This window comes from Dermacentor albipictus, chromosome 3 (genome assembly GCF_038994185.2).
Source record: "Dermacentor albipictus isolate Rhodes 1998 colony chromosome 3, USDA_Dalb.pri_finalv2, whole genome shotgun sequence".
Lineage (NCBI taxonomy): Eukaryota > Metazoa > Arthropoda > Arachnida > Ixodida > Ixodidae > Dermacentor > Dermacentor albipictus.
The window spans coordinates 83,464,283-83,491,573 of record NC_091823.1 but is presented as its reverse complement, the minus strand read 5'-3'; the positions used below and the strand labels follow the sequence as shown (position 1 = coordinate 83,491,573).

Sequence of the window (27,291 nt, the reverse complement as noted above, 5' to 3'; positions counted from 1 at the left end):
AATGAAGTTCGCATACAGTCCTAGACACACTCGGACGTACAGAAACAAAATTCCAGCACAAGTTGCACCAGACACTATACACCGAGTCCCGACATATGCGTGCATAGAAAGTTTCAGGCGCTTATAGGACGCTGCGAGGCTATCTGAGGCGAGCAGATGGGTTGCTTTTGTTTTCGCTACTTCACCCGTCGGCATAAAAAAAAATTACTACACTTGACTGTGAATCGCCTTGTCTCTTGCGCAAAGTTAAAAAAAGAGAGTAAAGATATGGTCCACGAGTCCAGTTGAGCAAGTCTGGTGGCTGCGTGGAATGAAGACCCCTACGGCGCAGATGACGTCGGCGATAGATAGTTTGCATCCTGAGGCTTGTATGTAGAATGTGGTGCACGTAGGCATCTTGCCACCGGAGCAAGATAAAACTCGCTATTTCTCGACTTAGCGTCATGCTTCGAGAGGCTCTTTTATAACGACGCCCCGTGAAGCTGTATCGTCCGCTTTCTGTTATCAAGGCTTTTTGTCTATTGCAGCCTCTTTGTTGTTCTTTTGAGTAATCTTTCCACAGTAGTTGATCAAAACTGAATCGGAAAAATTTTCACCTAATCAGATTGGTAAACTGGCCTGTTATTGTAACAGTATACATTGAGCCGGACGGACACAGTCGGCGTTGGTAACGTGAGGGAACTGTTTTCCTAAGGCTGGGCGCATGAGGATAGGCGTTACGCCCGGCCAACGCGCTCATACAGGTTTCCATCAAACTCATATAGCAGCCGGATAATTTAGAAAGGCTTCGTGCCTTTCTAAATGACATCAGCTGTTGGTTCTAGCTACGTCTCAAACGGCATGTGGAGGAGCTAAGTGAAGTTCGCATTCAAGCAATGTTATGATCCTTCTGCGTGTAAAAACAGAGTGTCAATGCGTAAACTAGAAGCGAGTGCTTTGAAGTAATCTTTTTCAAGAAACGTGTGGCATTATCTCAAGGCTGTTTAGGGAAAGGAGTTCTACGGAGTGGCACTATCGTGGTTCATAAATATAAAAACGTGTATTAAGGTAAACATTGAAACTGATATGGTGCATCGTCTGGGCGTCCGACGAAATTGTTCTGCCTTCAAGACGTTTTGGTGCGAACGACAAAGGACGCGCTTTAAACTTGAAAGAATTGAGGACGCTCCGGTTCGCCGCCTCGATACGCGCTCCACTCGGCCATTACGGCCAAGAAAAAAAGTAACGACAGAAAAAAAACACAAGAAAGAGAATAATCCACTTAGCACTGATTTTCTAATCTCACTACTTTCGTTACACATCGAAGCGGTTTTCTGAGGCTTCAATCTGATTTAAGCCTCACTGCAACTTTTCGGGCGGGCGCCATCTAATGCGACGTATTCTTTGAGAAATCAGAAATTGTACTCGCTCTCAGATGTCGAGCGTATCTTGAGGCACGCGACATCTGATGTGTCGCAGTTGTCGAACGAAGAAACGAAAACACTGTCCTCGGTTTCTGATAGGGCAAACGCGAGAGCAGGCACGAAACGCTAACCTTCTAATTCTATTGCTGCCGCTTTCACCCTTCGCGTCTCTCCCAATTTCCGCTTGTGCCCCGAACGTCATATTCACTGTCGCTGTCGCGCGCGCACAATCTCCACAGCTGAGTTTTTCCCGTGTGCCCATCTCGTTTAATTATTTATTTACTTATCTTGTTTTCTGCCCTTTTGCGAGATTTCTCGCTCGCGGGCTAACCGCGAAGCATCTACGGGTGCCGGCGAAAATGGAATTCTCGGGCTGCCACGAGGAATGGAGACCATGTGCATGTACCTGCGCTGCACACGTACTAAATCATAATGATAATAATAAAGTCAATAATAAAAAACGTTGGAAGGTGGTGGGAAGGACAGGGAATGGGTGGAGGGGGGGGTTGAGCAGACAGTGTACGTCTTTATAGACATGAGAATACACACGATGGGAAAGCAAGACGGTACTGATCATCGTTCTTCGCGAAGCTCTTTCTTCTCTTCTGTCTCTCTCACCTTGCATACATTCTTTCCATTTCTGTTTTTCGCCGCAGAAGGGATAGGCGAGAGATATGACCACGTCACAATACGGCGTCGTCTCCGTTTCCACGTTTTTCTCTCGGCATATTTCATTTCCACAGATTGCGTCCTTCTTCGGGGCGAAGCGTCGTTGGAGCGTGTCAGGAGGTGGCATTGTGTGCCTAAAGGAACGATGAGCCGAAAGAAAGAGAGACCACAGAAGAAAAGAGCCGTAGTACGCTGTGAACACGCATGCGGTCGAACAGCGTACCGTATTCTCAAAGTGCGAATTTCACTCCTTAAGAAAAGTAAGAAAAAAAGCAGAAAGGAAAAGCAGCAAGATGAACGGAGGCTGTTCCCTTTTTCCTGTATTTCTTTACCTTCCTTCCATATTTCGAGCAACACTGTGCTTCGTGCATACCATCCCAACACGGAGATATTCATCTGCTTTCAGTTTGGCCCTCGTCTAGCGTGACATCTTTTCCCAACTACACTGAGCGGCAGCGTCTTACACGCGGATATGGTACAAGGAGGGGTTCTTCATATGAAACCTCATTTGAACGTGTTTTTCTTTGTTTTCGCTCCGAGTATTACTGCGTCCTTGGCTCCCGTCACGTAGACGATTCCCTTGCTTTCATTTTACATTTGCGTTCCGCGTCTCTTCTCTCTCTCTCTCTTTCTCATCTTTCGTCCTTCCCCGATCGCCTTTCTTTTTCGGGCGACGACGTCATGCGCCACGGGTCAGACTCTCGCTGCGGTAGTAAATTCACCCCGCATACCGTTCTTGTATGGAACGAAATTTCGCAGACCAAAGAGAAAAATATTATCCAGCGAACATAGCACAGGCGCGCTTACTTTTATGCACTCCTCGGGAGTTGGCGCTCTCGAATCGTCGCGCGCATCAAATATGCAGCGCAAATATCCCGCCACTCCTTCTGTAGGTTCGCAGAATATATGAGTGGCAAAAAAATATAAGAAAACGAAATTCCTCCGAGACCGCTACCACGTGGAACAAAATTTGCATGTTAAAACTCCTCCTAATAACTCGGCAGTTACGTTACGACACATGCTCCCTTGCTCGTTTATGACATACCTCTCTCGGTTTCGACGTGCAAACACTGGTCCTTTTTACAGTTTTCTTGTTTTTTGTTTACGCACGCGTGGGAAATATAGAATGCAAGCACACACCTGTCGTAGATAGCATAGAATGTGAGTAGGAGATAGCTGACGGCATTATACGTAATTTAATGTTGACCTGGCCCTGTGCTTTTATGTTATCGAGGAATCTCGGACGACGATGGAGTGCCGTCTATGGAGCACTTTGGTCTAGCTTTGGCTATTCTTCATTGAACGTGCTTGAGGTTTTCCAACATGCGAAGCATGGGATTAAAGTGAGTTAGTGATTGCGTAGTAAAGAAGGGCAGGATGTCTTAATCACAGCCCTGCCTTCGAATTGCGAATAGTCATCAAGAGAGCACTCTTGTGCTCTTAGCGGGATATTATATTATTTCACTTTTAAGCTCCTGAAACTCAAGAAAAGCCTAGTGAACGAGCGATATTTGTATTCAGCAAGCGGTCTCCCTGGAAACTGAAAATACATGGGTACAAATGGCATGGGTACGTGTGGAGAGAAGCACCTACTTATATGTACGTGGAGGCTCCATTTCTTGTCAAGTACGTATAAAAATAAACATAAATGAAGCCACATATATTACACGCTGTGGGAATCAACGTAATGCGAAGCCTTTTACAGGTATCTGACTATCGGGCATTGTTTGTAGTTGCGCAAAGCGCTAAGAGATTGTGTAAATTGAGTAGCGTTTCTTATTTTGTTGTAGCGCAAGCATAACGACAAGGACACCAGAAAGGCGCATGTGACACGCACAGCGCTGTCTGTGTCAGATGTGCCTCTCTGTTATTCTTGTCGTTCAGATTACGCTACAATAAAATAAGATATGCCGTACCAACAAGACCCTACAGCTATCCTCATTGAGTAGTGTTGTGACGTGAGCCTACGTGTGGGTGTGTTGACAGCACTAAGACCATGCCGACGGCGATCGTATGACGGCAACGGCATACGGCTACTGAGTCCGACGCGAACTTAGGCGACATGCCGATTGCTTGGTTGTGCATAGGTATCTAACGGGCGTAAGCGAGATATACACGGATTGTGAAAGGATCTGCGACTAAGTGCTATACACTCGTACATATACATGTCTATGTGATCTGGCCTATGTTATAACGACGGTGGAATTTGCACTGTGGTGATGAAATGTTGGTTGCAAGAGTCGTGAGGGAGGTAGTGGCCGTATGATGCACCGGGGAGGCGAAATCCTGTTCTGGTGCGGGAGTGTCATTGTTTAAGCTAAACGGACCTTCCTTATTTTGGTTGCACCTGGATGCTGCTGCTGCTAAAGAAAAAGAAGAAAGAAAGAAATGTTAGAACGTGATCAACCTGGGTCGATCCTGAAGGCGGTACAACGTCGCACAGTTTCTAAGTAACGGGAGCTGCTACGAGGAAAGTACTGGGGAACGTGGGCCGATACCGATGACGGGGGTGTAGCCTAACATAGCGTCTCAAAGCGCGAGCTGTCACACGAGGAAAGAACACGCGGAACTGGCACGTGACACGTGCTCCAGTGGTCTCACATAAGTGGTCGACTTTGGCACTAGACGGGCATGCGTGTATAATTCAGTATATGCCCGTAGGAAAGGAAGAAGGTATCCCGTACGACATCTCTCGTACGACTTGTTTATGGCCCTAAGCCTTCACAGTACTGCAGTTGACGGGCCAGCATGCCGACACTCCTGTGGGCACTGTAAGCGAGTACTTTATAGAAAGTGTGGCGATATTACAGATTTGTTACGCACAGAACGTGAACCACCCATCTGGGTTGACATCTTAGATAAGCTCGTATGCTTGAAAAATTGTTAGTCTTCTGCGATGAGCTAGCAAAAGGCGCTTGTTGTTCTGTGTTATGTATTGTACAACTGTGAACATTGAAATGAAGAAAAAGAAAAGCTCATGATTTAGTGGTTAGACCATTGGGCTGCTGTGCTCGAGGGCAGATATTCGAGATCATTCCAGCGGAAACAACGGAAAGAGAATTCACCGAAAAGACCCTTTAGTGCGTGCTGCTGGAAATGGGGCTCCGATGGAGCCATTCGTCCAGCTTACGCTGTGACTGTGCTGGTTGTGCCACGCAGGACTGTGATTTTCTTTTTTTTTATTACAGAGGTCCCAATTGAGGTGAGATAGGAATCTGCCTACCTATTGCAATGTGCCTGGAGTAACCAAAGAATGTTTCGTATTAAAAAATGGCAAGCATTAACAACAGCTTGTTCACCTACACACATCGATTAAAGCAAACTCGAGACGGGGTGCCTTTTGTGAACGCCTTATTCGGTAGCAGCGCAATATAGTGGCATTAGAAGAATGTAGTTCACACGGGTTTTCGTCGTCGGTTGTGACACAATAGTGTCATGGAAAGTAGTATAATATTTTCCTTCGGAAATTGGTGGCAACATAAAAAGTGACACACCGCAATATGATTAAATCACTGATATGTGATGCCGCATGCACCTATTTTCAAGTTAGCGCCTCTGGCTCAATTTCAGAAAGGAGAAAAGCTGATGCCAGCGTGGATGTACAGTCGCGTTCAATATGAACTGCGACACCGGTGCCCGTGGTCGAAGGGGCTCCAAAACTCTACCGTAGTTCTGACAGACGAAAAATTGGTTTAATAAATGCCAATAAATGTAACTACGTTTAGCTGTGCCATTTTTCTCGTACCTCGCTGCCGCCATGCAATCTTGCGGCACTTTCAGTCACGAGCACCGGTGTTGCAGATCATATTGAACGTGAATGCGTATAGGTTCTATGGCGGATAAGTACACAGGGGCTCCCCGTTTGTTGCCCATGAGCGAAGCGTAGGCGTAACAGCTGAATGCATGTTTTAGGTCAACACGTGAGTACACGTGGCCATAAACACGTGCGGTACTCACGCGGTTCGCCTTACGATGATCTAACGCGTCGCTTTATTTGCCTCTCGCTTCGGGTGGTCTCGACTGAGGCACTATTCTTATCTCTCGCTCTGTAGCGCGAAATTAGGAAACGGGTCTGAATGGGGCTCGGGGTTCTTTGACTGTCCTGATCAACGTTGTATACGCGTATGTTAAAGCAAGTGCAGCCGGAAAACCCATGCAGCCTGCACTGTGGGACGATGTCACGTGGATCGAGCTGAGATGGGGACTATTTTTTTCTCTACGTGCGAGAACCGGCAACAAACGGCGAGGATGGGGGATTGCAGCGAAAGAAATCAGCCGGAACTGGGAAACCGCCTATACGTACGGTTGGTTGAGGATCAGTGCGGCGCACAGACGATGGGTATGCGTTCTTGGTGTCTTTGTTGATTCCGGGTGCTTTCTAAATCGTATCCTAACGAATGCTGTCTTGGTTGTAGGGGTGCTCACATACTTAGCTTCACCGTACCCTTAGGACACTTGCAGCACATCCACCCGACGACCTACGCGTATACACCAGACTAAGCATTCAGACGACTTGCGCGTAGAGCACGGCACATTCGGGCGGTTCTTCCACGCACACGCATTGATAACTGTGTATATTTAGCTGGACGTAAGTGGTGGCTTTGCTTGCGTAACAGAGGGCAAGGCTGTGTAGCAGTCCGTAATAAGGGCGCACAATGTGAATTTTGCACGCTCACTTCGCGCATCCTAGGACTGTAACGGGCTCCGCGGGAACCGCGAGGTCTTAAAGAATACAAGAACAACCAGACTTAGCAATTCACGGGACCTGAGACACGAGACGAAAACAACGGACGCTTGGCTCCGACTTTAACTTGTTTTTGACCATCTTTCCAGTTAGAAGCGTTTCAACTTTTCTATATTTTCGGTGCGTTGGCGTGCAGACGCTTGTAGACGGGTCTAGAGCGATTGCCTCTGACCCTTTAAGCGTCACTGACGTGCCAGTACGTCTGCGCGTTTCTGTCCTGCCATGTTACTTTCTAACGTTCCTTTTGACAGATAGGAATGTGAAGGCCACACCAAGACAGAAGTTGCTGTTGTCTGTACGAGTTTCTTAATTTCTGAATGACGAAATGTAAACAGTTGTGTTCGTTCTATAACATATAGAAAAATAAAACGCATCGAAGCTGGGGCTGCGTCACCAGCGTCACCTCCGAAAAAGAAAAAGAACCCGACACTAACAGTGTTGTGTAACAGCCCTAGACGTCTGACATTGTAATCACGTGGCTGGGCACTCAAGCTCTCTGCATGCGCTGCCTAATGCGTTCATCGCACCTGTCCGCAACATTTTTCCGTGTAGGCACAAAAAAAAAAGATTGTGGATTAAGCGTATCTCAGAATAGTTAGGCGCGCACTGTATGGCGCTGTTAATGCGCGTTACGCCGTGACTCACCTTAATTGAATGACTTTTGCGCCAAGTCACGTGGAAAGATAACTTCGTGAATTTCTAGTTCCGAAACATTTTATGGCCAGGTGAACGTAAAACGTTGCAATACGAAGCGGAACATTTCAACAGACTGAAAAATTAAGGAGAGAAACAAAGACACGAAGAATGAGGAAGGAAAGCAAAAAGCCTTGACTTTCGGGGGAAAAAAAGAAGAAGTAGAATGCACATGTGAAGGGAACTCTTTCGTCGCTCTCTGTTGGGACCAAGGGACGTCGTAAATGTTGTTAGTGGCCTGGGGCGCATTTTTCTGGTCTGCCATTTAATTTTGTGCGGAACAAACGAACCGCAAGGAAAAAGCGTCAACAAAGAATGTCAGTATGTGTATGTGTCGAAATGCTCTCGGAAGTGAAAAAGATAAACATCAAATTTAGCTCCGGGGCAGGAAGCTTGTTCGCGTTCCCCGTCCCTCTAGCTAGTGAGGTCTTTGAGCAAGAAAGAGAGAGAACGTAAACGTTCCCCAGTTCCTCCCACCCGAAACAATGACAGTTACTGTTTCAGCATTAAAGGACTGCCGCTATTGCTCGCATTTTTTTTATCGTCCCTTATGTAAGAGGGCGCGGTTGCAGTTAACCAGTGCTCTTTGGAAGAAGTGGACATCGTCGAAGCGTCCGGGACGAGAGAGGAAGCTCGTATAAGACGCACGGTAAGCTAAATGCACGCAAAATGACGAGTAACGGAATAGTTTCGCAGTCGAGTACCGCGTTTTCTCTTTTTGGCCCTTTAGCTCTTCTGCTTAATGCAGTCGAAGAACGAAAGCAACACTGGCAACTAAATTACACGGGAGCAACTGCCTGTCTTGCATTGCGCAAAGTTTGCAATAAAAGTTACTAGGGGAAATTTCGGCACTGGATACGCTCGGCAATCATAGGAATGATCGGTAGTCCATGTGCGTATTTGTTCAATATTCTTATGTCCAATCTTCTGGCTTCTGGCTTCGGACGTTCTTGCGGCGTTATTTTTTACGCTTGACGTGTCATATATTCGAGCCATGAAAGTTCCCCAACCGCAGCAAGGCAACCAGTCCCTGCTCCGGTGCATAATTATTGCGAATGGTTGGATGTTTGACGCGCTATTTTGTTGAAGATGATCCGGCTACGAAGCCACAAAGCTGGTTGAAGTCACAGAACGAATAAGAGCTGCTGTTTGGTCCTATACCGGCTGAACCACCCTGCTTGCAGCTCCTGTAGAAAATATGGCGTCTGGTATACCCAGGTGTATGTTGTAGGAAACTCTGCGCTACATAGAACCCCATTGGCTATCTTTTTGGCAACTAGCGATGTACCTTGCTCGTTCCACGTGTGCCCTTTTAAGCTGAACATGCTGCTTCGTAGATTATAGGGACCCCTGAAGATGGAGTTTAATATGGGAAATGTATGTTCATCGTGCAAAAGTAGCGGCCATCTCATTTGTTTGTAGAGTGCTTCGTCAAAGTGTTGGTTGTAAGCTAAAGGTTAGTTTCCCGGTGTTACTCGATTATTTGGCTTTTATAACGGAGCAGCGCGCTTCTCCTTTCCTTGTCATTCCTTTTACTTCACTAGATGTACACCAACACTTCAGCGCGCGCCGTGACACTGGTGATCCTACGACCCCAAGAAATTCCTGGTATCTTTCCTTTGCAATTACTTTTGCAGAAACAGAAGCGTGTCTTCCCTTGTGTTCATTCTGCGAGGTGTACCTTGTGACGTTTTTAGATAAGGAAACGCGAGTCGCTCTTCTAACGCATGGATGTGTGCTTTTTTCATTTTTTGGGGACTAGATCGGGATTCGGTGGAAACGAAAAATATTGAAAATAAATGGACATCTGCATTAACGCACTGCTGAGGGTTGCCGTTGTCGTTTTCCTCCCGCTAAGTAGAGCAAGTTATTACAGTTGGCAAAACCGATAGCGTTCTATGGCCTCTGTTTTCAATTGGCGAACTGTCCTTCCCGGTGTACTTCCGCGAGTGACGCCACGACTTTTTTGAGCTATGGACTTGCTTGTTTTCTTTCTGTCTGTTCTGTCGTCACTGGTTAGACGATGGAATAGAGATAATAGAGTTAATTGTTCATTTTTTTCCTGTCCTATTATTTCCTTTTGTATGCAACGCACAGCACAAGCTTGTATATTATAAGTGGCTTCCTTGTCTTTCCATCCTTACTTTTTCTTTCCTTCTATTACTTTTTACGGCTCTTCTGTTCTGTTTTAACTTCTATTCTATGGGCCTCCCTTACTTTCAGGGTTCCTAATCAGCATCAGTACGATGGACACGGCATCATGTACCTGTGTAATTCAGTTTGATGAGGCGTCATCGACAGTGACCTCGCCAACTAGACTGCCCGATACACAGTAATTCATCTAAACAGTCTACAGAAAGTTTACATGTATATTTATATGAAGTCTGTAGAACATCTACAAGCTGTCTGTGGATTTCTCGCTGCAGCACTGTTATAAAAAGGAGCTCAAAATGAGAGGGCAATTTTTGAGGGTCCATACCTTACGTACCGAGTAAACATGAACGACAAACATTTTGCCCTATAGGTTACAAGTTTAGCATCACGGAGTTGTTGACAGAGAAAGATAGAGAAAATAAGGCATAAAAGACAGAGATGGCAATCAGATTAGTTGTGCGGTTAGCTACTCCACACTGGCGGATGGAGTAAGGGCAGAAAAGATGAGGAGAAAAAAAGGAGAACAAATGGAGAGAATATATATCTTCTTGTGTTTCTCAAGGAAGACAACTGACAATGATTTCACAGGATTTCAGTGATACCGGTCTGTATGAGTCCAGGGTTGCGGAATTTCTTGCTGGCTTCAGAACAGGAACCATCCATGATACCTTCCATAAAAGGGAGACATCTCCTGTGACTCAGACTCGGTTAAAGATTGCAGCCAATTGTTGCTCAACCGGTAGGTTTTACAGCATCCCATTGCAGGTAAAGTCTGGTCCCACCGCACACTGACGTCCACCCTGCTCATAGCGAGTTACAACTCTCTCATTGTAAAACGATCATCCATCAGAAACGTCGGTAGCAGCGACTTTGATGCTACGGCTACATTTAGCGCTGGTTACCAGTCGGATCCTGTACCAACTAACCCCGATGTCACACTTAGGCAGCCCTTACGAGGGCTTAGAAGCCATACACAGAAAAAGCTTTCGACACTGTGCCTGTGAGCCCCTCAGCCGGCTTCACACAAAGAAGTGCTCTGCCAACCTGAGCCACGCCCTGCATGGCTTTAGGCGTCCCAGGCACTCATTACCCAGCTACTACGTCTAAGGAAATCTTCACCTGGTAATGGCCTTCTAAGACGTGTAGGTAACAGGCCACGCTCACACTTTTATGAAATACAGGACACGCTTCGAGTCATTCAAAGATATCACTTACACGCAACTTAAGTGTACTACGGTTGCAGTCAAAGCGCTGCATTACATCTGCAGAAGTCACACTAGTTCTGGAGCTCTGGAGTTCTGGAGCTCATCGGCAGTTGTGGAATGCGTGGTAATAGCTGCTGTTCTATGCAAACTAAAGGCTTTGCCTGCACGTAGTGCGGTAGATCTTACGAACTGAAAGCCTGCGTGGTGTCACGTCTGCCCTGGTCTACCATCCACCAGTTTCGCAAGCAAATAACTATCCCTCGTGAAAGAACTGGGCAACAAAGGTAGAGTTTCAGTGGATTCGCTCCCCGCATCAGTATTGCTGTCCAGGAAAAATCCGAAACGCAGTGCTCCTTAATCCTCCGAATATCAATCCCCAAAGATTAATCAAGTTAAAATCTGATGTACTTAGTGAATTTAAGTGGCTTTCGTTTCCGCCACATATGTCCTGCGTAACCAAGTGATTTTGTCGAGAAGAAGCATCACCCCTATATCGAATACGGAAAGTATCTCCTCGTACACCAGTATGGTTATTTAGGACGGGGCATATAGATTCTCCAACTGTACTGCATGCGACGGGACAAGAGACATTCAACACTTTCTATATTCGTGCACAAAATACCGATGCGAGAGGGACGCTGTTCTGGAGAATCTACTAAAGAAGGACCTTCGGCATGTGTGACTCCAGCACCTTGTAGTCGCAGAAGGGTCAGATATAGCCCGCAAAGCCACTTCACGTCTTCATGCATGCCTTAGAGAGCCTGGTTTGATAGGCAAATGGTAAAATACCGCAGTGATATTGTAAGCTATGCTCGGGCGGGAGCGATTGGCGGCCTCGATTGCCAGGCTAAACTTGCCTGTGGCTACAACCAACTGCCACAACCTCCACCTCCACCACCATCAACGACTGCAGTTTTTTATTTAGTCCCGTTCCCTAGTAACAATAATTTAAAAACAGAAAGCTCGAAGGCTTCTAAAGCAAGTCGAGCTGACGTCAGCTGTGACCAGAGTTCAAGAATTTTTTTTCCGTAAGAGGGATGGTAGCGAAGCTTGTCGAGCTGTTGCAGCATTCGAACATGGTAGTGGTCAAGCCGGGTGTAGAGCGTTTTTCTTACTTCACTGAAACGAGGACAGAAGATGCGCAGGACATGCGCGAGGTCACGCAGAAGATGCGCAATCGTCTCTTATAAGAACGATGACTGGAGGAAAATGTAGCCAGCTTTAACAAAGTGTTGAACTTCGAAGTACTGAATGCTGGGTGTGTTGGTATTTCACACTCAAGAAACAATGGCGCGAACACAAAGGGACGAGAAGAAAAAACACGAACGAGCGCAGATTAGCAACAGTAGTTTATTCAATTACATGTATTTTTTCCCAGTAAACTAGTGTTGCTAGTCTGTGCTCATTCGTGTTTTTCTTTCGCGTCCCTGTGCGTTCGCCCCATTTTTTCTTGAGTGTTGAACTTCGCGGAACATGCGACATGCAACACTAGGTGCACGAACGTTATATGTAGCAAGAACGACTGCTGTGGCCCTTTTACTTACTGCACGCAGGTTCGCGAACTGTGGGTCAAAGTGGAAGGGCAAAATGAGTGGCCACGTTTCTTTCTGAGCCCAGCGTAGTCGATACCAGACGTGCCGCCTCTTCTGCACACTTGTTCAGGCTGACGTCATGCTGGATGTCGGGCTGCTGCAAGTCGTAACCTCTCCTTATAATAATAATAATAAAAAGAAACTTCGTAACAGGACGTCTGGCGTGGAACTCAGAAATTATACATTACGGTATAAAACGAAAGTGGTCACCCAAAATCTCTAAAGCCTGAACTTTCTCATCCCAAGAGATATGATTAGGTGGCCTTTCGGATGACACCGACGTGCAGGTTTACGGCATAACTTAATCCAACATCTCGCTGAATTAAGATGAAGCCATAGATGGTGGAGCGAATCGTAGGCATTGCCATCGCGAAATGCACTATATATTGCGGTGGAATGACGATGAGGCGCCGTGTTCAGAATTTCAGCGCGGCTTCTACCATAACGTTGCGACATAACTGTCCCTGTCTTTGAAATAGTTACGACTGTGTCTGGCACGGAAGCTAGGATTTGGCTTAAAACCATGCACGGTGATTCGTTATATTCGGCTAGGAGACTCTTGTATCCGTGACCGCCAAGTTGTAAATATGAATGAAATTCGAAGGCCTAGCAGATCAAGAACACAAAAAGAAGCTGGGCATACATGCTGCAAGATCTGTTAAAGCGATGTGTTGAACTAAAACATAACCAATTCATAAAGTCAAGAGTGGCGTCATGAAAGTGTCTGTGATTGCCCAAAGCCTATATTTTTCAATGGTGAGCCCTCTTGCTAACCGAACAATTATTTGTTTCATCAAGACAGGGGGAGCCAAGGACGGTGACCCTGTATATCGAAAATATGATCTTCAGCTTTGTGATTAACGCCTTGGGCCGAACTGGCGTCATTAAGGTAGCAGAACACATGAAGAATAAAGAAAGCTAACTGAAATAAATCAAATTAGCTGTTGATCAGTGCCTTTTGCGTAATCTGTTGCCACAGTTCAGTTTTCCAAAGCGACAAGCAAGATAGCGACAAGGCCATGAAAGTACTAGTCCAAATTGATGGGAGAAAGCCATAGCGAGAGAGAAATAAGTTTATTGTCGCTGTAAGGTTAAAAGGTGGAGCCCTTAGAAACAGTACCTTGTGTAAGGTTGTGAAAGCATTCGAAAGATAACTGTTAGCTTTCGCAGAGGCCTGAATAATTAAACAGACTCACATTTAATTAAGTAGGAATCAACAGCATGCCAGTGGTTTATAGAGGCGTACGAAATAAAATGTGTATGACGAGGCTTTGAAGTCACCCAAGTCGCCCTGTTTTTGTTTTTCTTAACGCACTCTGGCAGGAGGTGGTCAAAAAGCCTCTTTATTCCTGACAGACAGTGACAGTGCGAGCGGCGCATTTGTGCGAGTCCAGGTGTCAGTGATCGAGTGAATTATTGAAAATGTTAGCGAGTTTCGAGTGCAGGACTCTTAGCCTAGCGAAAGTGCTACCGGCAATACTTCGCGCGAGTTCTTCACACGGTTGCAACGCTAAACGGCATTGAAATCGCAGTGAATCATTCGTGTGCTTCGCATTTTCTTCAGATTGACTCATGTTCGTTGTAGTATCATTGCTTCGTAGTCACAGCGCTTGCGCGCACTTATGTAGCACCAACGGCTCGGTCCTGCCAAACCGGGGCCGAACTTACAACGGGTTTCTTTCTAAAATTCTCTTTGCCACTGGTCGGTCGCCTTCAATAATATCTGCAACGTTTGAATTGGGTGGAATTTTCTCTGAAGAAAAATTCTAGCGTAAGATCTTTTTAACAATACGGGTTTAGTTCTGCCGCGTCAGCGCTCATTACAGAAAAATTCATCATTGGTCCAGTTTAATAACCTCCCTCTTGACAACATATATGACTGCAGAATTTGCAGCTATTCCGGACGCACTGTGTTGTTTTAACCAAAAATAACCCCATAAATTGTTAATTGTTTTTGCGCCTAGAAAGCGGAAGAGAATTGTTACTGTTAGCCTCGTGGCGCGGTCTGCATGAAGAATTGATTTTTGTCATTAAAGAGACCAAATAATGCTTTTCACGGGTGATGAGAAAGACTTGGCAGGTCATTGTGTTGAGCAATGGTTCCCGTGCTCATGGATGTGAAGGAAGTGGCACTAACAGCTCGAAATGTATTTCACAAATATCATGCATGCGCAATGAGTGCCCTGCAGTGGCACAACAGTAAACCATCAGAAAGTTCAAAGCAGAGAAAAAACAAGCTCCTGTATAGGCTCGTAGAATTATGGTGTTTCAGAAACAGGGTGAGGGTAAGCTTAGTATATTCGCCGCTTATTGTTCTGATAATTTCTCGCGTGGCTTCCTTCTGTACATAACAAGTGTTGCCATATTCGTCGACACCAGAGTAAAACTGCACTTTTGAATTTCGCTGTGATGCAAGGAAAGATGTCCACTGATGTCTTTGGGTTCCTCACCACATTAAAATTGCAAACTCGGTTGCTTTACGAAGGCGTGACAGCATCACAGTGGAGGTAACCCCTGTAGCGCAACAAAGGGCTTGCGACACCTGTGTTTTTGTTGAGATGGGGGTCGGAGCTGTGTCTTGAAAAATGGAAAACGGTCAAGGCGGGAGTTGATTAGTTGTACCAAAGGTCTTGTCCATAATGTGCCGAAATTGTGCGTACCTTTTTGTATTGAGCTACTTGAATGGTGGTGGCAAATGCGAAGTGAGTGCTAAAAAACAAGTAGTTCATAGTCACCCTGGTACTTATATCGTGGTTTTCTGCAATGTTTGCACTCTGCTCTCATTTCCAAGAATATGACCATCGATGACAGGCAGGATTACAAAACCTTTTAAGTATTCTGCAAGTATTTAACAATATGAAAGATGATGATGATTGTGATGATGATGATGATTTATTGGCGTCTCCTTTTAAACGGGGCGGTGACAAATAGTCACGTAGCCTGCGTGATTTATTCAGGTATGCTATATATGTTTCTCATTCTTGAATTTTTCCACACATCTCCTTAATATTTCTTTTTATTCCTCTAAACTTCTCTATCAACCTTTCACCGCTCCCTATGCTGTAAAGGATCCGATCTTATCAATCGATTCCCTGCTTTTTTTCCACCAATACTCTGAACGTCTCTTCATTATCGCGACTGCTCAGCGGTTGATGCTTCCGTACACTTTAAACCCAAGCGTTCCTCGAAGGTGTACGTTACCTACTGGGCTCACTGGGTGCATTCCTTCGCATTGTATTAGGATGTGCTGAATGGTCTCCGAATTTTCGTTGCAGCATGAACATGCCTCACCTTGATGCTAATATTTGCTACGGTATGTGTTTGTTCTTAGGCAAACAGCTCGGTCCTCAAACAGCAATGTACTGCCCGTTGTGTTATCGTACAGATTTTCCCTTCCAATTTCTTCCTTCCCATCCTTGTAATTCTCGATGGTTTACTCTGCTTCCATTCTTTGCATCTATTTTGCTGTCTCTGCTTCTCCAACTTCCTTTCTGATGACTCCTGGTTGTGCAATACAATTACCTTCTGCTTGGTTACCAACTTTTTTGACCTATTAGTCCATTCTGCGTCCACGCTTTTCAGGTACAGATACTTGTGTACTTTAGCCACCTATTTATTTTTATCCATGCTCCTAAGCCTTTCTTGAAAGCTAATTTTGCTCTGAGCTTCTATGATTTCAAAAGAAGCCCAGCTGATGACACCTTGCGCTGCTTCATTTCTGGTTTTACCGTGGGCTCCCAAAGCCAGCCGGCATACCGAACTTTGGTTAACTTCCAACCAACACAAGGTATACAATTTTAAGCACAGTATGGCATTTGGGAACATCAGCCCAGGCACCCTTACTCCTCTCGAGATTTTACGCACTCCCTCATGTTTTTCGTGGCCAAAAAGTGCTCTATGTTTCCTTACTGCTGCGTTCCGTGCCCCCTTTATTTTAAGATTATCTTGGTAGGTGCTTGAGTAAGACTTCACCGTTTGTGTTGAATTGACACCATTTTGAATTGACAGCATGTAATTATTATTCTCTTCATCAGTTATCTTAATTCCTGATTTTTCAGTGCTAAGCTGAATGGCTTTATTTGTCGCTGAATTGCCAAGGATATTCACAAGTATTTGTAAATCTCATACATTGTCCGCTAGTAGTACTATGTCGTCCACATACTTCAATCCTGAGATCTGAGGCATCATTTGTCCATCACGCATGTAGGATAAATCAAACCCTTGTTCATTGATTCCCAGTCGTCTTTCTATGCCGTTAACAGAAAGCATAAGCAGCAATGGAGACATAAGACATCCTTGGTGCAATTTACGAAAAGCAGCTAGCGCAGCCATTTATCTGTCGCAAATCACGAAAATAGAATTATGTACTACTAGGGACAGAGTTATTTGCACTTTAATAAGAATTTGTTTGTGTTTTATAATATTACGTTTCACTTCCTGTTACGTGGTTGCCAGGTGCGTACGTATTATGTTTGCACAATAAATTATACACCCTGGGAAAGAATGCGCCTCCTGATTGTTTCCTCGTTCTTGTGTGCGTAAGCTTTCTTAAGTTACTGAGAAGTACCAAATAACTCGTTTCTGTGAACAGTGGCAGCGAGGAACACAGCCAGCCACCAAACGAGCGCCAAAGGAACGCGAAATGTGACGTGCCGAATAAGTAGTGTGAATGCGGGTTAAGGTGACCATCGTGGGAGTGCAGCCGGAGCAGCATGCCATCTCCCAATTCGAATAAAAACAGAGCCCTCTTCATTTTTTATATCTCTCTTCAGCTCAGTGCGTGACCCGATGGCCCGGACAGGTCTTCGTCCCTTTGATCGCGTGGTAGACAACGACGAATTCGACGTACAGGCGGGCTCGAAACCTTGCGTATAAAGCAGTAAAAAACCCAGAAGTAAGAACAGGCATAGAGGCGTACTGTGTATTGCGAAATTCCAGCGGTATGCTTTAATTAAAGCGTGGCCGATGGAAGGGTCCGGCTGAAACTTCCATGTGCTGCGCGTACCCTCTCGCGGTCCTTCCTGTTCGAGCGTCGAGCCACGCCTCCTGGCTCGGACAATGAAGCCAAGGCAGCGAAAACAAAGGAGGCAGCTCAGAAAGCAAGCAAGCAGGCGCATGCAAACGAGCATTCGAGCAGGTACTCGAAGCGCTGCCAGCTCGGTGGCCGAGATAGCACACGGCTCTTTATTGGGAGCCCGACTCGGGGGCTGGAGGTATTAAACTTGAATGGCGAGCGACTGCGTTTTGAAAGATTCGCGAGAGCGGTGCCCGCTGGGACGGACCTGCATGAAATCGTACATCGCCTCCGTGGCGGAGGACGAGTATGACGCATGCTTGCCTAGAGAGTTAAAACAAAAAAAAAGAAGGGAAATGACAGTCATTTCGAGCTTTTTTTCTGCGTGTTTCGAAAGACTGCACATGGACGTAACTGCTATTACGATGCCTTTTTCTAGAGTTGCAGTTTTCTTCTTCTTAGTACTAAACTCGGCGTAGCTGGCTCTTAGATAAAATGGGAATGGTGATGTTGTCAGTGCTTAGTCATCTTACGAGAGCTTCCCGTGGGAGAATACAAAGACAGTATATTTAGTAATTTGGCGCAGTTTTAATCTTTGGTAGTTTCATTTAGGTAGCTTAAGTGACTAACAATAAAGCTAATGAGCAAAACGAGAACAAGGTGAAAGCGGGAGCCAACGTTTCGACAAGTCGATTTGTCGTTTCCAAGGCGACATATGCTTTCCTCGGCACAGTATATATAGGTAGGGTTCTTCTAAACGGGAGAGGGGGTGAGGCGTGTGGGTGCGGCAACGACCAAAGGTGTGTTAGCAGCGAGGGTGTAGAATTGAGAATAAAGGAGTGCTGTGCACAAGGCCGGTGACACGGCCGTGTGTCAGCCGGCGTGTCAACCGCCGTTTGCATCGCACCGCTCTATTGCCTGCTTCGCTAGATGTCGTGGACTATCGTGTCCCTGAAAGAGATAATAAAAGGAGCGGCATAAAACGGTGCTCGCGAAAAAAAAATTATTGAAATGGAATAAATATATAAGTAAAAGAAAAGAAAGGGAACGACATATGCGTTTGGGCGTCCGAAATAACACGCTTATACCTGCGCTCAAGGCTCCAAAAAGCTGCCTCGCAGACTTCGCTCTACCTCCGCAGTCAAGGCCTGGAGATTTTATCGGGTAAATGTGCATTTGTGGCATTTACACGTAAGCCCATGACGGACTACAGCGTATTAATCACTGGGCAGATGAGCCATTTGTACGGTCTTACAAATTCATGGGTGTCATAATTGACAGAGATATCTTATGGAGCCCCCACGTACAGCCCATGAAGAAGCGGTTGACAAGCATCTGTCACCTTCTCAAGTTCTTCGCTGGAAATACCTGGGGAATGTCCACACGCGCTATGCTGCCACTGTATAGGGTAATGTTTCTCGGATGTTAGCCGTGCAACTTGCAGTATTGACTAACGCATGTAAAACAAGCCTACGTACTATTCAAAGCGTTCAGGCTGAGGCACTCAGGATTTGCCTAGGTCTTCCTTGAAGTGCACCAACGGCGCCAACTATTGTAATCGCCAGAAAGTACCTCATCAAGACGCCTATCACATTTGAAGCACTAAGAGCGCACGCAAGGCTCCTTGCCCGCACTCTTCGCCACCATCTAGCCTCTCTACCTGCCGAGAAACCACGTGCCTCGTTCTGCCAAACGGTATACGCACATCGTGACGCTATACCATCTTGCTTCACACCTACCGCGAGACCTTCGACTCCTCCTTGGTGCCTCCTTCAACCGAACATCGACTTGACAATACCAAGCGTCCGGAAAAATGCAGATATGTCATCACCAGCTCTTAAACAGCTTCATCATCATCAGCAGCAGCCTGGTTACGCCCACTGCAGGGCAAAGGCCTCTCCCATACTTCTCCAACTACCCCGGTCATGTACTAATTGTGGCCTTGTCGTCCCTGCAAACTTCTTAATCTCATCCACCCAACTAACTTTCTGTCGCACCCTGCTACGCTTCCCTTTCCTTGGAATCCAGTCCGTAACCCTTAACGACCATCGGTTATGTTCCCTCCTCATTACATGTGCTGCCCATGCCCATTTCTTTTTCTAGATTTCAACTAAGATGTCATTAACTCGCGTTTGTTCCCTCACCCAATCGGCTCTTTTCTTATCCCTTAACGTTACACCCATCATTCTTCTTTCCATAGCTCGTTGCGTCGTCCTCAGTTTAAGCAGAACCCTTTTCGTAAGCCTCCAGGTTTCTGCCCTGTACGTGAGTACTGGTAAGACACAGCTGTTATACACTTTTCTGTTGAGGGATATAGGCAACCTGCTGTCCATGATCTGAGAATGCGTTAAACAGCTTACCTTACTCCAATTAAATGAGAAGTACCGGTATTACACCCACATATACACTGGCGGCTCCGTCCTGACGAGAAGCTCTACCGCAGCTGTCGTTATTCTAGCAAAAGCCACCGCTATCAAGTCAAAAACATCTTACTTGACAACGTCGATGGCAGCAGGACTCGCAGTGCCTTGAGTCGGAATGCACTTTATTAATGACGAAGCAACACGCAACACACGAAGCAACACGGCACTGCAGTGTTTATTGTCAGCCTTACGGCGCGATCCGCATGAGCCGTTGGTATTTGAAGTCACAGAAACCATACACCACCTGACTGAGAAAGGACATGAAATAATTTTTCAGTGGCCACCAAGTCACTGTGATATCACCGGCCATGAACGTGCCTATCAAGCTGCTCGTTCAGCTCAGGGAGAAGACAGCCACCTATCGATCCCACTCTATAGGGCGGAGGCTACATGGATGCTCCGCCTACGTGAACGCCAATGCACTACGTCAGATTGGAATGTACCACCTTTTGCAGACGGCAATTTATACACCCTAGATCCAAACTTAAGCCTCCGACTTCCACCAGGGCGTCCCCGAAGAGACGCGACCCTGTTGTGCTTGGGCGTCGCGTTTACCAATGCCTACGCGTTCCGCATAGGCATGGCCGACACCGCAGCATGTGGCGATTGCGGTGACCCGGAAAACATTCTTCATGTTCTTTGCCAGTGCCCGCAGTACAGGGTGCAGAGGCAATTGCTTTCCGTCGTGCTTAACCAGTTGGACGACCAGCCTCTGTCGAAAGAAATAATTCTGAAACATTGACGGGACTTGACTGTGTATCAGAACGCCGTGCAAGCGCTACTGCGCTTCTTGAAATCGACCGGCCTGTGTGAACGCCTGTGATTGGAACGCATTTTGCGTTACCGGTTTCCTTTTTCCTCTTTTTTTTCTTGTTCGTTTTTTTCCTCTCGCTTTTTGTCGTCTTTGCAACCCCTAAATCCCCCAGCCCAGTGCAACCGGCGACTCGCCTCTGGTTGACCTCCCTGCCTTTCCTCTCTCTCTCTCTCTCTTGAAAATATAGCAATTGGTACAAATGAAATGTTAATGAAGCAGAAAAAGAAGTGGTACCTGCATGAGCAACTGCACTGTACGAATATTGTAGCTTCGAAATAAGCAATGCATGTTTTGATAGAAGAAATAATAGTGGACTTGATCTGCCACATATTACCTTACGTGTTTGGCGATTGCCTGTGCTGCAGTAATGCTCCACGTATCCTGAATTTTGTTAGAGACAACTAAAGCGCATCTTGCCATTTTTGTGGGTGGAATCACTCTGTAGGCAACAGATTTCTAAGTAGAAATATATCGAAGGCGGAAGTCCTTTCTTTGTGCAGCAATCGCAGCTTTCTAGAGCACTTGACCTGGCAGAGTCGCGCCTTCGCTCGACTTACTGCTTTATGCTGCAAGCTCTTGTCACGTGTGCGCAACAGCCGGTATTGTCCTGGTGTTTCAGCGCGAAGCGCAAGCACAGGCCCTGGACGGCATGCGGTTACGATCACGAACACAGCCCGCTATGTTTAGCGTGCATGAAGGAACACGACGAGTATCGGTACCGCTTTAAATTAGAGGCCCAGATATTGTCAAGACCTTTTCCTCTGTACAGTCATAATATTTCAAGTCATATTTCCCGTAATACGAAAAAAAAAGTGTGTATTAGTATTGAGGCAATATGCGCATTTATTTTATGCGAATAGGTAAAAAGAAGCTTTTCGTACATGAAAACAACCTAAAAAGTCGTTTTTCTTTTCCTTTTTTTTGTTTCGAAGTACCACACTGAAAAGGCCCGTAACCGGAAATTTCTTGGAACCGCCCACTCACTGCTGTTATCGCGCGCGCGATACTTCTTATAGACCTGACGCTCTAGAATTTTGACGACGGCCCCCTGGCGCAACCCGGTGTAGAGCGACAAAGCTCGCTGTGGGATACGAGCCGAACTTTAGGCAACTTGAGCTGTGCCGTCGCCGAGAAGCGTAACCTTTCTCAGGTGCTTTACGTGAACATTCGGGCTTCGTTTATGTAAGCACGCAGTAAATGCACAACGCCCGCGGCCTCCTCGCTCGAAGCAACCTTTCCGCGCGGAAACGCGCTAGCCACAGACGTACTCGGCCGCGCGATTTGCCCGTGGTCACAGCCGGAAATGATTTGCCCCGGAAGCCACATTCATGGCCGACCGTACCAGAGCCGGTCTGTCATACGTCCAGTATAACCGAGCGCATAAAGGCTAACCGCTAGTTTTATCTTTATTGGCTTGATCAGCTGATTTCATTACTGCTCAGGGGGCCGCAATTCTGTGTTGCCCTGCGTCGGGCAAATTGACACGCATCGCGACAGCTCGTTGCGTCGTTGCGACTTCGGCGACGCTCGAAAAGGGCAGCTCGCGGAAAATGCGCGAACGCCGCAAGCTGCGTGCGTGCGAGGCACAACATTATTCTTCCTTGGTGACGTACAGCCAATCTAACAATGCTTTCCGTGTAAAATATTGTCGCACATTACAGCCCGTGTACGAAGTTTATGCACGTTCTTCCATAAAGTATATAGAAAGTCTGTAGAAGGCATGTTTACTAATGACCTTACACTTCATTTTAAATGTGATGTGCAAATGCTTTGAGAGCTAGCCACGTTCAAGCTCATGAACCCAAATATACGAAAGAATATATATATTTTTTAGAAGCTGTTCTCCATACAGCGTCCGTCTAGTTTCCCGATGTTAAGTGGCAAGTTCATAACTATCCAAAGCAGTCTGATATCAGCGTATATATAATATTTAGACTCTGTGCGCAGACTTTAAAAAAAAGAAAGACGGAATGCAGCAAACAGGTGCGTACCTCTTCGTAGCGTGTGGGCCCCAAACTGTCGACTCGGGGACTGAGACTCGCGCTTTCTACAAGGACCTGCATATCAGCGAGGATTAGCTGTCGGCTAAAGATTTTTCTCATGCGCTAAAAGTGCATGTTTCCTAATTCGCTTCTGTCTCGTTCGGCGAGGGTTCGAATCCACGGAAGGATTGATTTTAGATCTGTTAAAACGGCATATAACCGCACGTGTAGTTTCTCCTTTGTTTAGGACAATAGAAAAGAAAACCAGCCGCGATGTAGCCCAGTGGCTATGGCGTTGCACTGCTGAGTCCCGGGCTTACTGCCGGCGCCGGCGTGAATAAGGGCGAAATGCAAAAAAAAAAAAGCGTGCGTGCTTAGATTCACGTGGGTGATAACGATCCTCAGATAGTGAAAATTAATATTGTTCCACAGAAGGAGAAATTGTTAAATTAAGTTCCTTGTAATCCGATCGGGGTGTTGGTGCGTAGAACCTCGAATTATTTTTGTAAAAGAAACAAAGTTGGTGAGGTTTTTATTTTCATAGAAGTTCACGCAGTAATCAGTGCATTGAGACGTTGGTCTGCAGCAGGCTGCGACGCTTGCTTCCACGGAGAACTGAATGGCCGTTCACTTTTTTGAAATAAAGGATCTTAAACAGGTCTGACAATAATAGAACACATACATAAAAATTATGGTGTTTAAGATAAGCAGCTTATTTAGAACATAACTGTTTTCGCTACTGTGCGCCGCAAGTAACCTCAAACTACAGAGAGAGTGGCCACCAAAAGAGCATCGAAGAGAGAGAGAGAGAGAGTGAAAAAGAGAAGTCATGAGGGAAAGGCAAGGAGTTTGACCAGGCTGAGCTCGGTAGACTACCCAGCGTCGAACAGAAGTGCACTATGCGTCATGCACTAAAGACAGCTTAAATGCTGGAAGAAGGAAGGTGAGTTAACGAAAGTTAAAAATGAGTAGGCATGAACGGAGTATAACTGCACACACACACACAAAAAAAAACGAAAAGTAGGAGTCGGAGTGCTGGCCGGGACTATAGCAGCGCATTGACAGACGAGCGTCATCAAATTGACAGTTTTGTGAACCCAAGTAGAGGCCAGTCGATCAGCCTCTTCGTTTCCAGCTGCCCATGGTCTCCAAGGTGTCAAATGACCATACATGCGTACCGCACTATAGCTGGAATTTTTTCTGGCTGTGGCATCGATTCAGCTCGCAACTTGCCTATCCGCACCAGGTCACGGTAACCTGGTGAGCACTGCATGGAACTCAGTAAGGATTTCACTATTTGATGCGGTAATAAATTTCTCGTCTACGTCTACTAGAGCACAACATTAGTTGCTGGCAATTGCGCTGTTGATGAAGGCGTGGTGGCTCAGTGGATATGGTGTTGCGCTTCCGACCCACGAGGACGCTGGTTCGATTCAGGACCGCGACACGACGCCCACGTTCCGGTGTTGGCTGAATGCCAAAAAAATGCTCGTCTATCGTGCTTTGGGTGCACATCAAGGAAACCCTGGTGGTCAAAATTGATCCAAGGAACTCCAGAACGGCGTCTTTCATAGCTTACTGTGGGGCTTCGGGACGTTGAACGCCACAATTTATTTAAGCTTCTACGACCTTTCAGATTTCAGTGGAAGGGCGGAAGAAAAAAAAAAAACTGCAGAGGCAACCTTGCCGTACCTTTGCCCCAGATGCGTCGGTGAAAACTTCAAGACAATCGCGATAGGGAACTTCAACAGGGAGCTAAATGATCAATACAGTTAAAGGCCGCGGTGCCATCACGCGCGCACGCCCATAACACACGTTGAAAGGCGAGCAGACCCGCGAAAATAGCGTGAGCCCCCGAGGCGCCGTCGAGCGCGCCAGGAACGCTGTCGCCCGTAGACGCGTTCTGAGCGAAACCGCAACAGACTTTTCCAACCAGTACCGTCTTTACTGCCCTTACAGTGGTACAAGCTGCCGGCCTTGTTTTATGCAAAATTACCCTACGGTAAAACAAATGACAACTAAATATCCTCATGACAACAAATATGCGTCATCAAGAGCAAATTTTTTTAAGTAAAGCGAACCTAACCATTAGGTAGTCACACAACGGCAAACTATCGCCATCGGTAATATCAGGCAACTTGCGGGATGACAACTGCGTGACGTACGTACTACGTGCGACAGATTTTTGCTAGATTCCGGCAGAGAACATATGATTATGTTCGTTGACATCCCCCTTTGGAACTGGGCAGAGACAAATCGTCACCAAACCTGCTTCATTTAACACTTTCGTGTTAAAAGCGCCATGAACGCCGTCGACTGTAGACGGCGACCGAGCTAGAGCGGAATTAAGACCCTTTCAAACACTACCATCTCTACTTCCCTCATAGTTGTCCAAGGTGCTGGCCACGTTTTCTACGGAATTACCAAGTGATAAAACAAATTATATGCAAATATAATCATTGTGTAATATAAACGTCACTAATGGCACAATTTAATTATTAAATCAAACCTTTGTAACCTTTGTACGCCTATTTTCCTAACGATTACGACACAAAACAGCAAAGCATCGTCACATCGCGGATTTGCGTGATGGTTGCGTGACGTAAGTATATGGGACATACTTTCGGTGGTGCCCGGCATAAACAATTTCGTGTAAAGTGACTATGAGGGGAACGCGATGGTCACTTTCTTGTTGGGCAATGAGACTTTCAGGGTTAGCGAAGCGTGCTTCATGCCGGGAGTTCAGATAATTGATACAACTACGGGGTCATCGACTGGTTGCAGCAGGCTCCTCTAGCAGTCAAGGTGACCTCGCGTTTCGGAAGAACCTGTGACTTGCGCTGTGCATATTTAACGGTGGGTCGCCAGGAGGCACGATCGTGGATAATTACGCCTAGGTTACGATGTTGTCGCATCCAGCCTATACTTGTGCTTCAATGAAGTTGAGTCAGCTTACAGTATGACGAGTTTTCGGTCTAGGGTGATACGAAAATTCAGCGGATTTAGCAGGTGAAATCCACAGACCAGTTGCACACCTGTACCATGGGACATATTATTTAGAGCTCACTTCGGGCTTGCACGAAATTGTGGACATAGGTATCAAGAGTCACTGATCCACGGATCAAAATTTTCAATCATCAGCTTGGATGACCTTACCTCGAATGCTGCCACGCGGGAAAGCGCAAACCTCGGGTAGCGGGGTCGTTCGCTGCTCTTCTAAGGTGCCCTTTCGTCCAATGCTTCAACTAAATATAAAAGAAAAAGAAGAGAGAAGCGTTCACAAAACTAAACAGACGACTCCATATTTCGACGTTCGGAAAGCCGACGAAGTTTCCTTTAATGCTTTTTTATGCGGAATAGGAGCAGTGAACTTGCAAGCCTTGTGCTGACACAAAAGCACTGTTTAGAGTTATACTTCAAGTCGGTTACTATCAGTGCAGTCAATAATTGCGCATATAAAGAATTATTTTATCGCGAACTTAGTTTTTAAACAAATGTGATTCATAAATTGAGAATTCAAGCTGAAACCAGTGTCTTGGGTCATTGTTTCCCGTGCTAAATGTTCACTATTCCTGCTACTCGTTTTGGGTGTGTTAGAACAGAAATACCTTTTTTACTCTTGAAGAGCACAACACTAAAAGATACTAAAAAAGAACCTCGCCGCAGTCTAGTTTGGTGCCGTTTTCATTGTGTTTCGATACCTCATAGCTCACGAACAACACCAGCGAAACAAAATAGCAAAAAAAAGTACCGAAGTTGGTTCATACAGATAAAAAATAATTTGGTCGTCGTGTAAAACAAATATTGAGGCAACGCCGGCCTAATCTGTGGCTAGATACACGAGAAAAGAAAAAAAAAAACTAATGGACAAATGAAGCCAGCGGGCTTATCCTTAGAATCTGCTGCAGCGCTAAGCAGCGTTGTTCGCGGATCTGCTACAGCGAGACCTAATCCGGCCATCCGATAGACGGAACGTCAAAACAACTGGAAGCGCGCCGACCGCCGAACTTGCGCGCAAGGGATCTGCGTCAGTGGAGCCGTAGAGATGCAGCGCGATTAATTTTCCGGGCACGGCGTGCGGGCTGCGAGCAGTACTTTTTTGATCCCTCGGGCTCAAGGCGAAGGGGTTTGAATGTAACCACCATAGCGCGCGCATTAGTCCCGAAGACCCGTTGGCCTTGCCTGGCGCGATAACAAGCGACCGCCGGTCAAGTCCTGTACAGACGGCGGGGTATCTAGATCTCATTCCCATGGAGGGGCAGGCGGCGCTATACTCGGGAGATAAGTCACGTGCCGATGGAAGGGTTGATAGTCGCGATTGCAGCGGGCAATATGGGGGCCAACTCGCGCGATCTCATATTCAAAAAATAATCGAACGACGGAGAAAAAAGACGTAATAATGCGGCCAAACAGACGTTTACAACGAAGTAACAGGTTCGAGCCGTGCTTTTCGCATCAAATAATTGTACACGCTTTCTTTTGTTACCAATTACAGAATGAGAATATCGCACCAAACGTGCTTCATCGACTGCCTGTCACGCGACCTAAGCAAAATGATATTCACTACACAATATATGGCTACGAACCGCACGACAAGC

The 27,291-nt window shown here is 46.2% G+C and overlaps 2 protein-coding genes across 7 annotated transcripts in view; one reads left to right on the top strand and one right to left on the bottom strand.

Moving 5' to 3' along the window:
* Positions 1 to 27,291, top strand: part of LOC135898901 (diuretic hormone class 2-like) — a 362,476-nt gene that overhangs the window by 195,717 nt on the left and 139,468 nt on the right. The window lies entirely within an intron of this gene.
* The window catches only part of LOC135898900 (uncharacterized), a 233,951-nt gene that overhangs the window by 192,233 nt on the left and 14,427 nt on the right, over positions 1 to 27,291 (bottom strand). For all 5 annotated transcript variants that reach the window (XM_070535702.1, XM_070535701.1, XM_070535703.1 and 2 more), the window contains one exon: positions 25,850 to 25,938. The gene's annotated coding sequence lies outside the window, so the exon portion shown is untranslated. Of the gene's footprint in view, positions 1 to 25,849; positions 25,939 to 27,291 lie in introns of those variants that run through there.